Source organism: Danio rerio, chromosome 11 (genome assembly GCF_049306965.1).
Source record: "Danio rerio strain Tuebingen ecotype United States chromosome 11, GRCz12tu, whole genome shotgun sequence".
Taxonomy (NCBI): Eukaryota; Metazoa; Chordata; class Actinopteri; order Cypriniformes; family Danionidae; genus Danio; species Danio rerio.
In genome coordinates this window covers 37,100,303-37,113,460 of record NC_133186.1, presented here as the reverse complement: position 1 = coordinate 37,113,460, position 13,158 = coordinate 37,100,303, and the positions used below count along the sequence as shown (strand labels likewise).

The window sequence follows — 13,158 nt, the reverse complement described above, 5'->3', positions numbered from 1 at the left end:
TATTAAGCAGGGGCTGAGCTTTCTTTTTGCACATCCTTCCCTAATAGCAAACTAAAAGTAAGAGGGGCGTGGCCAAGAATATTGTGGCTGAACCCATCAAACTGACATCATCAGGGAAGGACCGACAATCCAAAGGTGGAGGCAAAATATCAGATTTTGATTACAGACGGCCAAAACAAACTTTTGTTTTCTTTAGTACATGAACATACACAGAATAATCACCTAAATCAGGGGTTCCCAAAGCCAAAACAACAATGCAAGTGACTCGCGACCACCTAAATCATCGACCTGTATAAACACTTGCATATTGACAATAAAAAAAAGTGCAACAGTCTAACAGCCATATAACTTTTACAGTCATTTATTATTTGTTTACTTTAATACTAACCTTACCTAAAGAGAAAAGTGTAATTTTGCAGACCACCACTCAGAGATCATCCTCAATGTTCAGTTGTTGCCTGTATTTATTTATATTTGATCGTCTTAAAGGTGTCAGAAAGTTTAAGCTGGTGCTATAAAATCAATTGATCTGATGCTTATGCTGTGGTGTTAATCTAATGTAAACACGCCAATCCTATGAAAAAAAAAGTAATTGAAAGAAAGACTGATGGTTTTTAATTGCATGTTGTTGTTTTTATTAATGTAACTAATAACTACTATTTTATCTTCTGTGGGTTATGGGTAATATATGATAATTCTTATAAAAATTAAAATAGTTTAATCAAATTAATTAGACTTTTGGAAATCACCAATCGACCCCTTGTCATTGTCCTGTGACCCCACAGGGGTCCCGACTCCCACTATGAGAATCACTGACCTAAATAACACTGTGCACTAGCAAAAAAAAAAAAAAGGTAAATTTTGATTTCACATAGACCTTAATAAAGAATCAACCCATGTCATGTTCACTATTTGTGTGACAAAACAAATGCATATGCATGTAAACACATATTTAAAGGGATAGTTCACACCCAAATTAAAATGGCCTCATAACTTCTCAGGTGGTTTTAAACTTGTTTAAAAAAAATGCTAGTCGCTAGCACCCATTGACCTCCATAGTAGAAAGAAAATACAGACCCCAAACAACCAGCATTTTTCAAAATAATTTCTTTTGTATCAACAGAAGAAAATCAAATAGGTTTCAAACAAGTGAAGGGAGAGTAAACATTTTCTATCCCTTCATTTATTCATGTTCTTTCGGCTTACTCTCTATTTCAGAGGTTGCTACAGCGGAATGAACCGCCAACTATTCCAGCATATGTTTTTCACAGTAGATGTCCTTCCATCTGCAACTCAGTACTGCGAAACACCCATACACACTCATACACCATGGCCAATTTAGTTAATCTAATTCGCCTAATACAAGTGTCTTTGGATTGTGGGGGGAACCGGAGCACCCGGAGAAAACCCACGGCAACAAATATTTTGGCAATGCACAGATATGAACCCAAAACATTAATAATGAACTAACCTGGCCTAAATATAATGAAATAGAAATAAACAGGACCAAAACTCAGACACTGCAAACAAATGAGGGTGGAAAACAGGACCAACCAAAAAGAGGTTGTCTGAAGTTGTTCTGCTGATTTCATCAAAAGCGAATGCAGCTGTGACTTCGAAGGGCTTATGAATGATTTAACATGTTATGACAGACACGTCTTCTTGTTATATCAAAGATGTCACTAGTTGCCCGATGCAGTTTTAGCACAGAGAAAATGATGACGTTTCAGCAAGGATAAAATGGGTAAACATAAAGTGAACATAAAGGGTATGTAACAGAATAAATGATGTGCAATTAAAAAAAATGTAATACAGTGAAACTTACTAGCACAAATAAATTACTGTTTTTGCATACAGTATATCAGGCCAATATCTTAAAAGCATGCTATATGAGCATTGTCACACTCGTAGCAGTTTATCAAACTGTTTATACAACAGTTTGATGGCATAATCTTGTATAAAAAAAAAAAATCAAACACAGAAAGTTTAAAAATCCTTTTGTAAGAGGAACTACTTTGTTTCGCCATTCATTAACATCTGCAGCTGACCTCAGAACAGTAGAACCCGTTGCTACTTCACCAACATCAATTTAGAGCTATAGTGTTTGAATGATTCTCTAGCGTTGAGTCTAAAGTGATGACAAAACAAGGGATTTTGCAGACATTTTAAGATTATAAGGCTGAACGGCATGAAATGCCATCAGTCTACAGAGATTTCCTAGGCTGTATCCGAAACCGCCTATAACGCAGTAGGTGCTGCATTTGAATTTAAACGTACTACTCGGACGTTAGAAAACTATGTTCTATACAGTATGAATGTGAAAAGTATGAATGGAATTCGGACGTACTACATCCACCATTGTGTCATGGTCATGTGACCTACCTGCGCAGTGTGCATGGGATGCGCACTTCAGAATCTCGCCGGAAGTAGTAAGTCATCCGGGTACTTTTTGCATACTGATTTAGAAATTGTATGAATTCGGACATACTACTCGGTTCGCATACTGATTTAAGCATACTGTATAGTATGAAAGTATGCAGTTTTGGATGCAGCCCTAAAATTTCTGTTACAATCGGGAGATCACAATAATTAACCCCGAAAAAGCCAAAGCAACGCAAACACTACCAGATTACTGTTGTGTTTTCGATAAGGAAAATCGCTAAACACATGCAGGCATTGCTTCTTACTTTATTTTAACTTAGAAACTTAGAAAAGTCATTAGAAACAAACAGATGGCCAACCAAAAAGTAACTCAGGGTTATACAAAGAGTGGCCTACACAAAATACATACATTCCTGATATGCGAGTCCCATCTCACACTCAATACATTACAATTATATGGTATAAATACAACACTACAACATACAAAAGAGAGAGAGAGAGAGAGAGAGAGAGAGAGAGAGAGAGATTGATCGACTTAGAGTGTCACTTACCAGTGTTATAATGATTTTATCAGCTGCAGTTTAAAATAACGTTGGGTTTTTCTCCTTTAAGGACTTAATATGCGGTCGCTGTCACCATCTTGTGGATGAACAACGTCAACCGCCTTTGCTCTGCTCAATGACAGGCTAATGGATGCTGATGTGCTGTATCTCTGAAATTATAAATATTTAAAAGAAGCACTATCCTTATAAATAAACTGTGTAGTTACTATCTAAACAACCACATTCTCGCCTAAAAAAACTTCAAAAGTGCATTATGTTGCCCAACAGCTGCAATATTTGTCAAACTGTAATGACTTTATTGATCTGCTGTCACTCTATGTGAGCAGAGTAATACACAAGGGTGATTAGGCTAGAATATCGCACGGCTATCAGCCAATCAGATTTGAGAACCAGACAGAACTGTTGTATAATTATTAGTATCACATTTTACTCTCAGACAAGAAACCTTTTACTTATTCATCACATAAATACATGGAGAATAGTTGCTGTAAGCCACAAAACCACAATCAATAACTCTGTAAAATGGCTTGAGGTTTATCTGAGTATTTAATGTATGTCGGCCGCATGGATATCTTTGGATTTGTCACACCATTATGTTCTGCTTTTATGAAGATACACAACATTCTCTCTTTCAGACTGTTGGTTCAGACTGAAGAAAAGAACATGGAATGCCAGAGGCGGTATAATCTATCAAATATTAGCTGACCCCATGCTGCTTCAAGAGCAGAGAGGATTAAATACAGGTCATGGGGAGCACTGAGTCGGAGTTATTTGTTTCAGGTTTGACTTTTAATAAATTCTTGAAAAGCCGCCTGAAAGCTTACACTCTTAAGAGTGTAGGTTTTCGCGGCAATGCTATAAAGGAGCCATTTTGGGTTCCTTCGAGATAAATGAATGAACAGTTCTTACAGTAAAGAACTATTGTGTGAGTAGAAATTATACAATATATAATCAATGTGCATTTAAATGTTATGTGGATTTAGAGGTTCTTCATGAAGAAGCAAAAACTTGATATGGGAAAAATTTTTTGTTAATACAATACAGTAAATAGAGAGGTGAATCAATTGTTTATGTCTTTCTTTAATCCATCTGTTTGTGTTAAAGGGATAGTTGATCCAAAAATCTCAATTCTGCCATCATTTACTCTCCTATAACTTGTTCCAAACTTGTTTGAATGTTAATCTTTTCTGTTGAACACATATTTTGTTTACCACAAAAAATATATATATATTTTGAAGAATGTTGGTAGCTGGTAACCATTGACTTCCATAGTGTTTGTTTTTCCTACTATGAAGGGTGAGTAAATAATGCCAGAATTTAGATTTAGGGTTAACTATCCCTTAAAGCAGGGGTGTCCAAACTCGGTCCTGGAGAGCCGGTGTCCTGAATAGTGTCCTGAATAGTTTAGCTATGAAACTATGAAATAATAAAAATTTTACAGGAGGGCTAATAATTCATTGGAATAACAAACTAATTTCTCCAAAACAGCAGAGCATCAATCCAGCATAAGATTTTCCTCAATGCATAAACAGTATTGGATTTGTTTTTAAACTCTCATGACAAAAACAACGGTCCATCCACAATGGTCTGGTTTACACTGGTTCTTACCCTGTCAAGCTCTGCATGACAAACAAACACTGAGGACAGATCATAAAGAGTACAACACAGAGCGAATGAGGCAACGTCTGCTGATTCAGGCTGCTGGATAAAAAAAAAAACAATGTGTGAGATTGCCAGGCAGCCTCCCACCAATCTGTGATAATCTGCCTTTGATTTAACCACCAGCTTTACACTGAATTGAATATAACATGATCTGTGTTTTTTTAAAAACTTAGAAGCTATATAACAATATACAACCTGCACTGACACATAGAAATGAATGAACAAAAAGACTTCATCAATTCTGAGTAAAAGTGACACGCTATGCCCAGACAGAAGCCATTATATAAGCCCTCTGATAGAGTAAAAGCGCTGGAAGGAAGTATAACGGACCGCCTACACAGCTTCAATAAATTCAAGAATGCCCTATTTACTTTACATTCACAATATAGCTGTTTTGTCAACGAAAGCAGGGGATTTCTAGCATTAGAACGCTATAATTATCTCTCATATTCATCATATCTGAAAAAGCTCCTTTATTTGGCCAGACGGTTCTCAATTACTGTTAAGCCGACCACACAGGCTCTGAAAAAGTTTTAAAGGAACAGTTAAACCAAAGATGGAAGCTTGAGATGCAGTTCCAAACCAGTATTATTTTATTTTTCCATAAAACACACAAATAGATATGCTGTATTACGCACTCACTGGTTACTTGGGTACACCTACTAGTACCCCTTTTGCCTTCAGAACTGCCCTAATCCTTCATGACATAGATTCAACAAGGTACTGGAAATATTATGGAAATATAATATAAAGATTTTGGTCCATATTGACATGATAGCATCACACAGTCGCTGCAGATTTGTTGGCTGCACATCTATGATGTGAATCTCCCGTTCCACCACATCCCAAAATGGATGAGAAATGAAATAAAGACTGAGAAATGGATACAAACCTTAAACTTAATAAAAAATGTTCTCTGATACTTTATACTTTTGATTTAAATTACTTTTAGATACTTTGATCTAGATTACTTTTAAATACTTTTGATTTAGTGGTTTCCTCCACAAGTCCAAAGACATGCACTATAGGTGAATTGGGTAAGCTAAATTGTTCGTGGTGTATGTGTGTGAATAAAAATGTGTGGTTGTTTCTTATTGATGGGTTGCAGCTGGAAGGGTATCTGCTGTGTAGAACATATGCTGGATAAGTTGGTGGTTCATTCCACTGTGGCAATCCCTGATGAATAAAGGGACTAAGCCGAAAAGAAAGTGAATGAATGATTTAGATTACTGTAAGATACTTTTGATTTGGATTACTTTTAGATACTCTATAATTTAGATTATTTTTAAAAATGTAGAAACGGTTTCGCTATTATTTGTTTTAATTTTTTTATTTTTTATTTGAATGGAATTTCTCTCTCTCTCTCTCTCTCTCTCTCTCTCTCTCTCTCTCTCTCTCTCTATATATATATATATATATATATATATATATATATATATATATATACATACACACACACACACACACACACACACAAGTAATTATTTACAGGTTTAAAATAATTTACATTTTAATGTTTAAGAACTATTTTAAAATAATATGTCTATTTATATCCTTCAAGCTCCTCTCCATTTTACAGATAAACAGACTAAGTGTCCTGAAATGAGCATTTCTCCTGGATGGCAGAGTCTGCGTCACACACACACACAACGTGCTCACCTCCAGCACCCCATGACAGGAGCGCCTGTGAAGGTGACACTATTACATCATTTCCTCTCTCGCGGTGATTCAGTGTAGAATCTCTGTGCACCAAGACCAGATGAGAGGATACAAGCTTTACACAAACAGACTGAAGGTCAAACACACACATCTCAAAGAGTACTGAACGCTGCCACCAGATGGCGAACTCCAACAGACAACAGCTAACAAAAGTGTGTAGAAAACAGGGGAAAGGTTTCCTGTAAACTGTTTTTCACTGGTTGAATGGTCTGCCCAATTCATTCCAAAATTCCATAAATAAATAAATAAATAAATAAATAAAAGAAAACAGATTAAGGCACGTCTTTTTTCGTCCACAATTAAATCTCTCACATATATAAACAGTTCAAGTCAGAATTATTAGCCCCCATGACTTATTATCCGCCCTGTTTATTTTTTGTATAACAATGGTTTGTTCTGTAGACTATAGAAAAAAAATATAGCTTAAAGGGGCTAATATGACCTTAAGACGTTTTTTAAAAAGTTAAAAACTGCTTTTATTCTAGGCGAAATAAAAGAAACAAGACTTTCCCCAGAAAAAAAAAAAAAATATATATATATATATATATATATATATATATATATATATATATATATATATATATATATATACATACATACATACATATATATATATATATATATATATATATATATATATATATATATATATATATATATATATATATATATATATATATATCATCAGACATACTGTGAAAATGTTCTTGCTCTGTTGAACATCATCTGGGAAATAATAAAAATAAATAAATAAATAAAATCAAATGGGGGGCTATTAATTCTGACTTCAACTGTACATGAATAAAATGAATTTGATCTTATATAACTAACAATCTCTTTTCTTTTTCCACTTATATTTTTCTTCGATAAAAGAAAAATAAACTTGACCATCTAACTATAAAATCTCTCTTTTTACGTCTATGTAGATAGTTATTAGACCAACTAGCAATGTTCATATATCATTAATTAACATAGCCTACTTTGGTTATCTGTTTCGTTCGTTCTTATTTCTAAATGCCTTTAGGTAAAAGCCCAAATGATTATATGTAATATAAATGTGAATATGCTACATACAGCCTATAATTATTGTTTACAGTTTATTACATCAGTGGATGCTAGGAGCGCTAAACCACAAATGTTGCCACCTAGTGGGAAACTGATGTCAAAACACATTGAATGCCGTTCTCAAAGTAACTGTTATTCGGTTTTCCAGCAAGATTATGAATAATGAATAAACAGTTTCAAACCCCTGATAGTGTACGTGTAACGTTAGCCAATTACAACAACTCAACCTAACACATAGTTAGCTAGCAATACAAGTGTGCGTGTCCCTGTGTGTGTTTTGTAACTCACAAGCTCCCTGTCCTCTGTAATGAGATGTGTGGGTAAAAGGCTGGCAGGAGGAAAACGCAGAGCTCTGTAGAACCATATATAGAACTACAGTTCACCTCAGGTACCACGGTTAATTAGCAAAACACAGCCTTCTCATGCTTTGCTGTCCTGACAAGCTGTCTGAATCCGAGGGCCTGACGGTAAAAGAGCTGCATCTGTTCAGTCTCCTGAGACGACTGTGGTGATCCCAAGATAATAAAAACAAGAAACTGGACAGACAGACAAGCCTGTTTTACACTTGGTGTAAAGTCAATAATTAAAATGGTTATTTTGCTACTGCATGTTGTTAATCTTAAGGTGAACAATTAATCCAGTTAATAGAAAAAAATGCTTTAGAAATCTTTAAAGTCTGACCATTTGCTTTTCCATTTAGAGTGGCGTTTTTTCTGTGTTGTCATTTTGATACTTCAGCTACAATATTCTTACCCAGATAGCAAAATACACTCGGGCCAGTTCCGGCTAGATTGTCGCCTGCCGAAGACTTACCCCTCGGCCCAACTCCGGCTGCCGGACTCGGGCCGGATGCCTGTGGACTCACTGCCCGATTCCGGCCCGAATCAAGCGGGCCAGATGCGGCGGCCGTAAGCGAGCCGACGCTGCGCATCCGCGCCGGAATCGGCGCGAGGGTAATGTGCGCTGCGGCCCGGAGCTGGCGCGACTCCGTATTTATACACCTTATAAAACCTTTTGGTATTACATTGGTACTTAATATATGGTATTACAACCATTTGAATTTATACAACAGCAAACACAGACTATAATGTAAACACAAAGTGTAAGCACTGTGTTTAACCTTTGAATAAAGTGCAAACTGCATACACATTCTGTAACGAAAATAATCAGACAAATGACAAAATAAATAAATGTTAAACGTTTATTAATTGCAAGAAAAAAATAGTACTAAAATTTTATAAATAATTTTGTAGTGCACAAGAATATCAATATAAAAACAACAATAAAACAACACATTAAAGACACACAGAAAGATTTAAACAAAAAATCTAAAAATTACACACAAACACAGATGTTTTTGAAACAACCCTGTTTTCCCAATAGACTTTAATTAAAAATTTGTACAAACAGCTAAATTTTATATAAACCTAAATATAGAAACCAATTTAAGATATAGCAAGAAACATCTTTGTCATTGGTATTTTTATCCGTAAAATATCCAAGTCAAACTTGTAAAAAGTACTGCAGAATTCTGAAGAAACATCTTGAAACATTTTTTAATAAAACATTAAAATAAAAATAAACAAACAAACAAATATATACATATATATATATATATATATATATATATATATATATATATATATATATATATATATGTATATATATATATATATATATATATATATATATATATATATATATATATATATAAATAAATAATTGCAGAAGTATAAAGTCAAACTTATTTTTAAATACACTTGAACAAAATCAACTTCACAAACAGCAAGACATGAGTGAGATGATTATACATTTCATATATATACACGTCTTGTGCAATTTTATATTTATAATTTTATTTGTATTACATTTATTAAAAATGTATCAAGATGTTTCTTCAGAATTTGGCGCACACACATACATACCTACATACCATACATATATACACACATATATATATACATATACATATATATATATAAATGCAAATGAAAGAAACAAATTGTTCAAGTATCAGGGAACATCCTAATACACTTAAAATGTTGTTTAAAAAATAAAACAAAATAGTGATGTAGACATTTGACACATTAGCTTTCTCTTCTTTCTTCCTCCATCCCTGTCAGGGGCAAGTTGTAGCTACCTTGTAATGCATTTTTCCACTTCTTTATCAGTGGCGTGGTATGGACATTTGTCCTCACTCCATCTGTGATTAAAAGATAAACAGATAATTAGTAGTGAACAAGTACTAATGTAAAAAAAAGAAAAAATTAGGAAAAAAGTAGGCTACCTACGAAGCAAAAAAAAAAAAAAACAATAAAAAAAAATAAATAAACTTAAAACACTTTGAAATTAGCAAGAGCTTGAACTTACCAGTTTCTTCATTTGTTCAGGCTGCTCCTTTAGTTGATTTTCAAGCTTTTCCAAATCAAATTGGCCAAAGGAAGGTCAAATGTGTTTACATCTGGAATTTCATCACGTCTGTTTTGGTTTTGTGAGAATCAGGCCCAGCTGCTGCTTTATGACGTTGCATGATTTTAAAACTTCAGTCAGTCGTGCTAAAAAAGAAAAATAACAGATTAGTATAAATCAACCTGTAGCTTATTCTCATACAACTTCTGTAAATACAACAGTGGGTTAGATACGGCTGATATTCTCTAGTTGATCTTTACTTTCTAGCTGCATTAAACCTTAACAAATTTAGTGATGTCTTCAATTCTTACAAAGACATCACGAGATGCAATAAGTTCTGTCTTGATCTCAAACTGCACTAGAACAAAGACTGTAAATGTTCATAGGTGTACTGCAGGAGTGTCCAAACTTTTTGGGCCGAGGGCCAGATGCAAAAAAACAAACGTTGTCGCGGGCCAAATTTTACATACATCACACGGACACACACACACACACACATATACATATATATATATACACACATATACACACACATATACATATATATATATATATATATATATATATATATATATATATATATATAAATGCAGTTGAAGTCAGAATTGTTAGCCCCCCTAAATTATTAGCCACCGTTTATTTTTTCCCCAATTTCTGTTTAACGGAGAGTTAAACATTTTTTTCCACACATTTCTAAACATATTAGTTTTAGTAACTCATTTCTAATAACTGATTTATTTTATCTTTGCCATGATGACAGTAAATAATATTTGACTAGATATTTTTAAGACACTTCTATACAGCTTAAAGTGACATTTAAAGGCTTAACTAGGTTAATCAAGTTAACTAGTTAAGGTAATTAGGCAAGTTATTTTATAACAATGGTTTGTTCTGAAGACTTAAGGGGCTAATAATTTTGACCTTAAAATGGTTCATAAAAAAATTTAAACCGCTTTTTATTCTAGCCGAAATAAAACATAAGTCTTTCTCCAACATCATTTGGGAAATATTTAAAAAAGAAGAAATAAATCAATGAGGGGCTAATAATTCAGACTTCAACTGTGTGCAGACAGACAGACAGACAGACAGACAGATAGACAGATAGATCATAACAAGAACTGCTGCTTAATTGAATGCATGTAATAGCGACACCCGGTGGTTATTTATTGAATTACGTTCATTTTTGTATAGCGGGCCAGATTCTATTGATATTTATAAAAAGCCTCGCGGGCCGCAGATGGCCCGCGGGCCGTAGTTTGGACACGCCTGGTGTACTGGAATGTACAGTATCTGTGCATCTTCATGGTGGTCTTAAGATTTCTGCCATAGTCATTGATGGTGATGGTACTTGTGGTGCTGCATTGATTTCTGAAATCTTCATACCTGCCTTTTATCCAGCCTCTTTGTTCCAAGTAATTTTTTTTCATCACGGTATAGATGCGTCTATACTGTCCCTTGATCAGATACATTTACAAAACAAAACATCACTTTAGTATAGTGCCAGGGCAAAACTCACAGGTTGTAATAGATCAATGACAATGTTGACAATATGTGTTTAAAATAATTGCAAACAAACCTGTTCTGTCTTGAGATGTATGACAGGCAATCATCGTCCTCATTTGTCTACCAGTCAGAAATCACAGTTGCATGTGGATGTTTTAGTCGAGCTTCCTCATATGCATCTATAATAAAACATCACATTGTTGTTAACCTCCCGTAAAGAAAAGTTCAAATCCTGAAATACTATCAAAGTTAATTAATGCATATAATACCTATAGTGTAAATAATCAGTACACAGAAGGTTGCACAAGATTTATTCGGAGATTCATGCAGAGTGACAGCCTTATGAATCTGAGACATAGATTTGTAAGATGGCCAAGCACATGCATTATTATGTACCCATGAAGATTAACCTACCATTGTGAAAAATGTTTGATGATGATAGCCAATAACAATAAACCATTTCAGCTGTTTGTGAAGCAATTAGTAATGTAATGTCTGAAAAGCTCAATCTATGTTGAAAATGTATCAGCAGTTTACAGCTTATAATGGACTTTTAGCACACAAATATAACATGCCTATTCACGTTCAAAAGAGTGTGCCATTGACTTCTTTGGTCGTGATGTACTGCAAAATGATCTCACTAACCTTTGTTAAACAAGAACAATAAGACTTAACCAACAACTATTGTTACCCATTCATTTAAATCAGAATTTATCACTGTCAATAACATAAAAAACAAACAAAAAAACATCAAAATCTGCTTTAAGACGTTCAGTTTTACATGAACTGACCATTACAGCTTGAACAAAAGATATAATTGATTCACATAGGCTAACACATATGAATTAAAGTGCACACTAATATATTTCTCTTGGATAATTTAAAGAGAATAGTAAACAGTCGAGTTTCGATCACTTTTCGTGACTAACTGCATAAACAAGATAAACAATAATATTTTATTAATCCAAAACGATTAGTTTTTATTTACACAATCACAGAATTAATACTGTTGGATAAGTAAACGCCTGTACAATGATTTTTTCAACATCCACGGTACTTTATAATGTAAAATCAGGAGAAAAACACGTTTTGCCTTGTTAGTTTATGGATTTGTCTACAGAAACTTTCTTTAACGCAAAGATAGCATACACACAAATTCGTTTCATGTTTCTTTAAAATAATTAAAATAGTTTTCAGTTACTACACACGTTACAATCTAACATTGTGTTAAAGGAAAATGAACTTTCAGGCGTGTTTGTAACTGTTAGCGTTAGCATACATTAGCTCCAGTCGTGTTTCTTAATGCAAGTTACATTTCGTATCAAACTGTTTTAAATTACTAAACGCTGTTACAACCAAACACCGTGGAAATGTTTTAAGCTCTAAATTCGCTAATTATACAGTACACAAGCAGTAAAAAGCTTACCTTTCTGACCGGAATCCACATGAAGTCTTTAAAAAAAACAAACTTTTTCTTCTTGTGATCTTCGTGCCATGGTGGTTGACAACCAGCTTTTTGGAGCATTACCGCCACCGTCTGGATTGGAGTGTGGATCATGAGTTTAGTCACGCATGTGTTTATTATGAAACCAACTTCTGCTTTAAAACAAAAACAGTCAGCACAGGAGCGTGCTATCTCAAAAATAAGCGAATTTTACATAGTTTTTCTCTAGATGACATGTATAATCTATTTATAAATAATATTGTTTTGTTTGCGTCTAAACATTGCGACCATCCACACTAAATATTCTTTTTTTTTTTTTGCTATCGTACCATGAATATTTTCTCAAATTATCATTAAACGTGGAGCTAACAGATTACTAGATAAAATAAGAACTTAATTGGTTGCCATCAG

At 34.0% G+C, this 13,158-nt stretch overlaps 1 long non-coding RNA gene across 1 annotated transcript; it reads right to left on the bottom strand.

Annotated features, from left to right (window-relative positions):
- Positions 1 to 9,308: 9,308 nt before the first annotated feature.
- On the bottom strand, positions 9,309 to 12,785 carry LOC110438512 (uncharacterized). Its single transcript, XR_002456835.3, has 5 exons — positions 12,730 to 12,785; positions 11,377 to 11,482; positions 11,184 to 11,254; positions 9,762 to 9,946; positions 9,309 to 9,594 (listed from the first exon to the last, which is right to left on the bottom strand). It is a non-coding gene; the product is annotated as an uncharacterized lncRNA (long non-coding RNA).
- Positions 12,786 to 13,158: the final 373 nt, after the last annotated feature.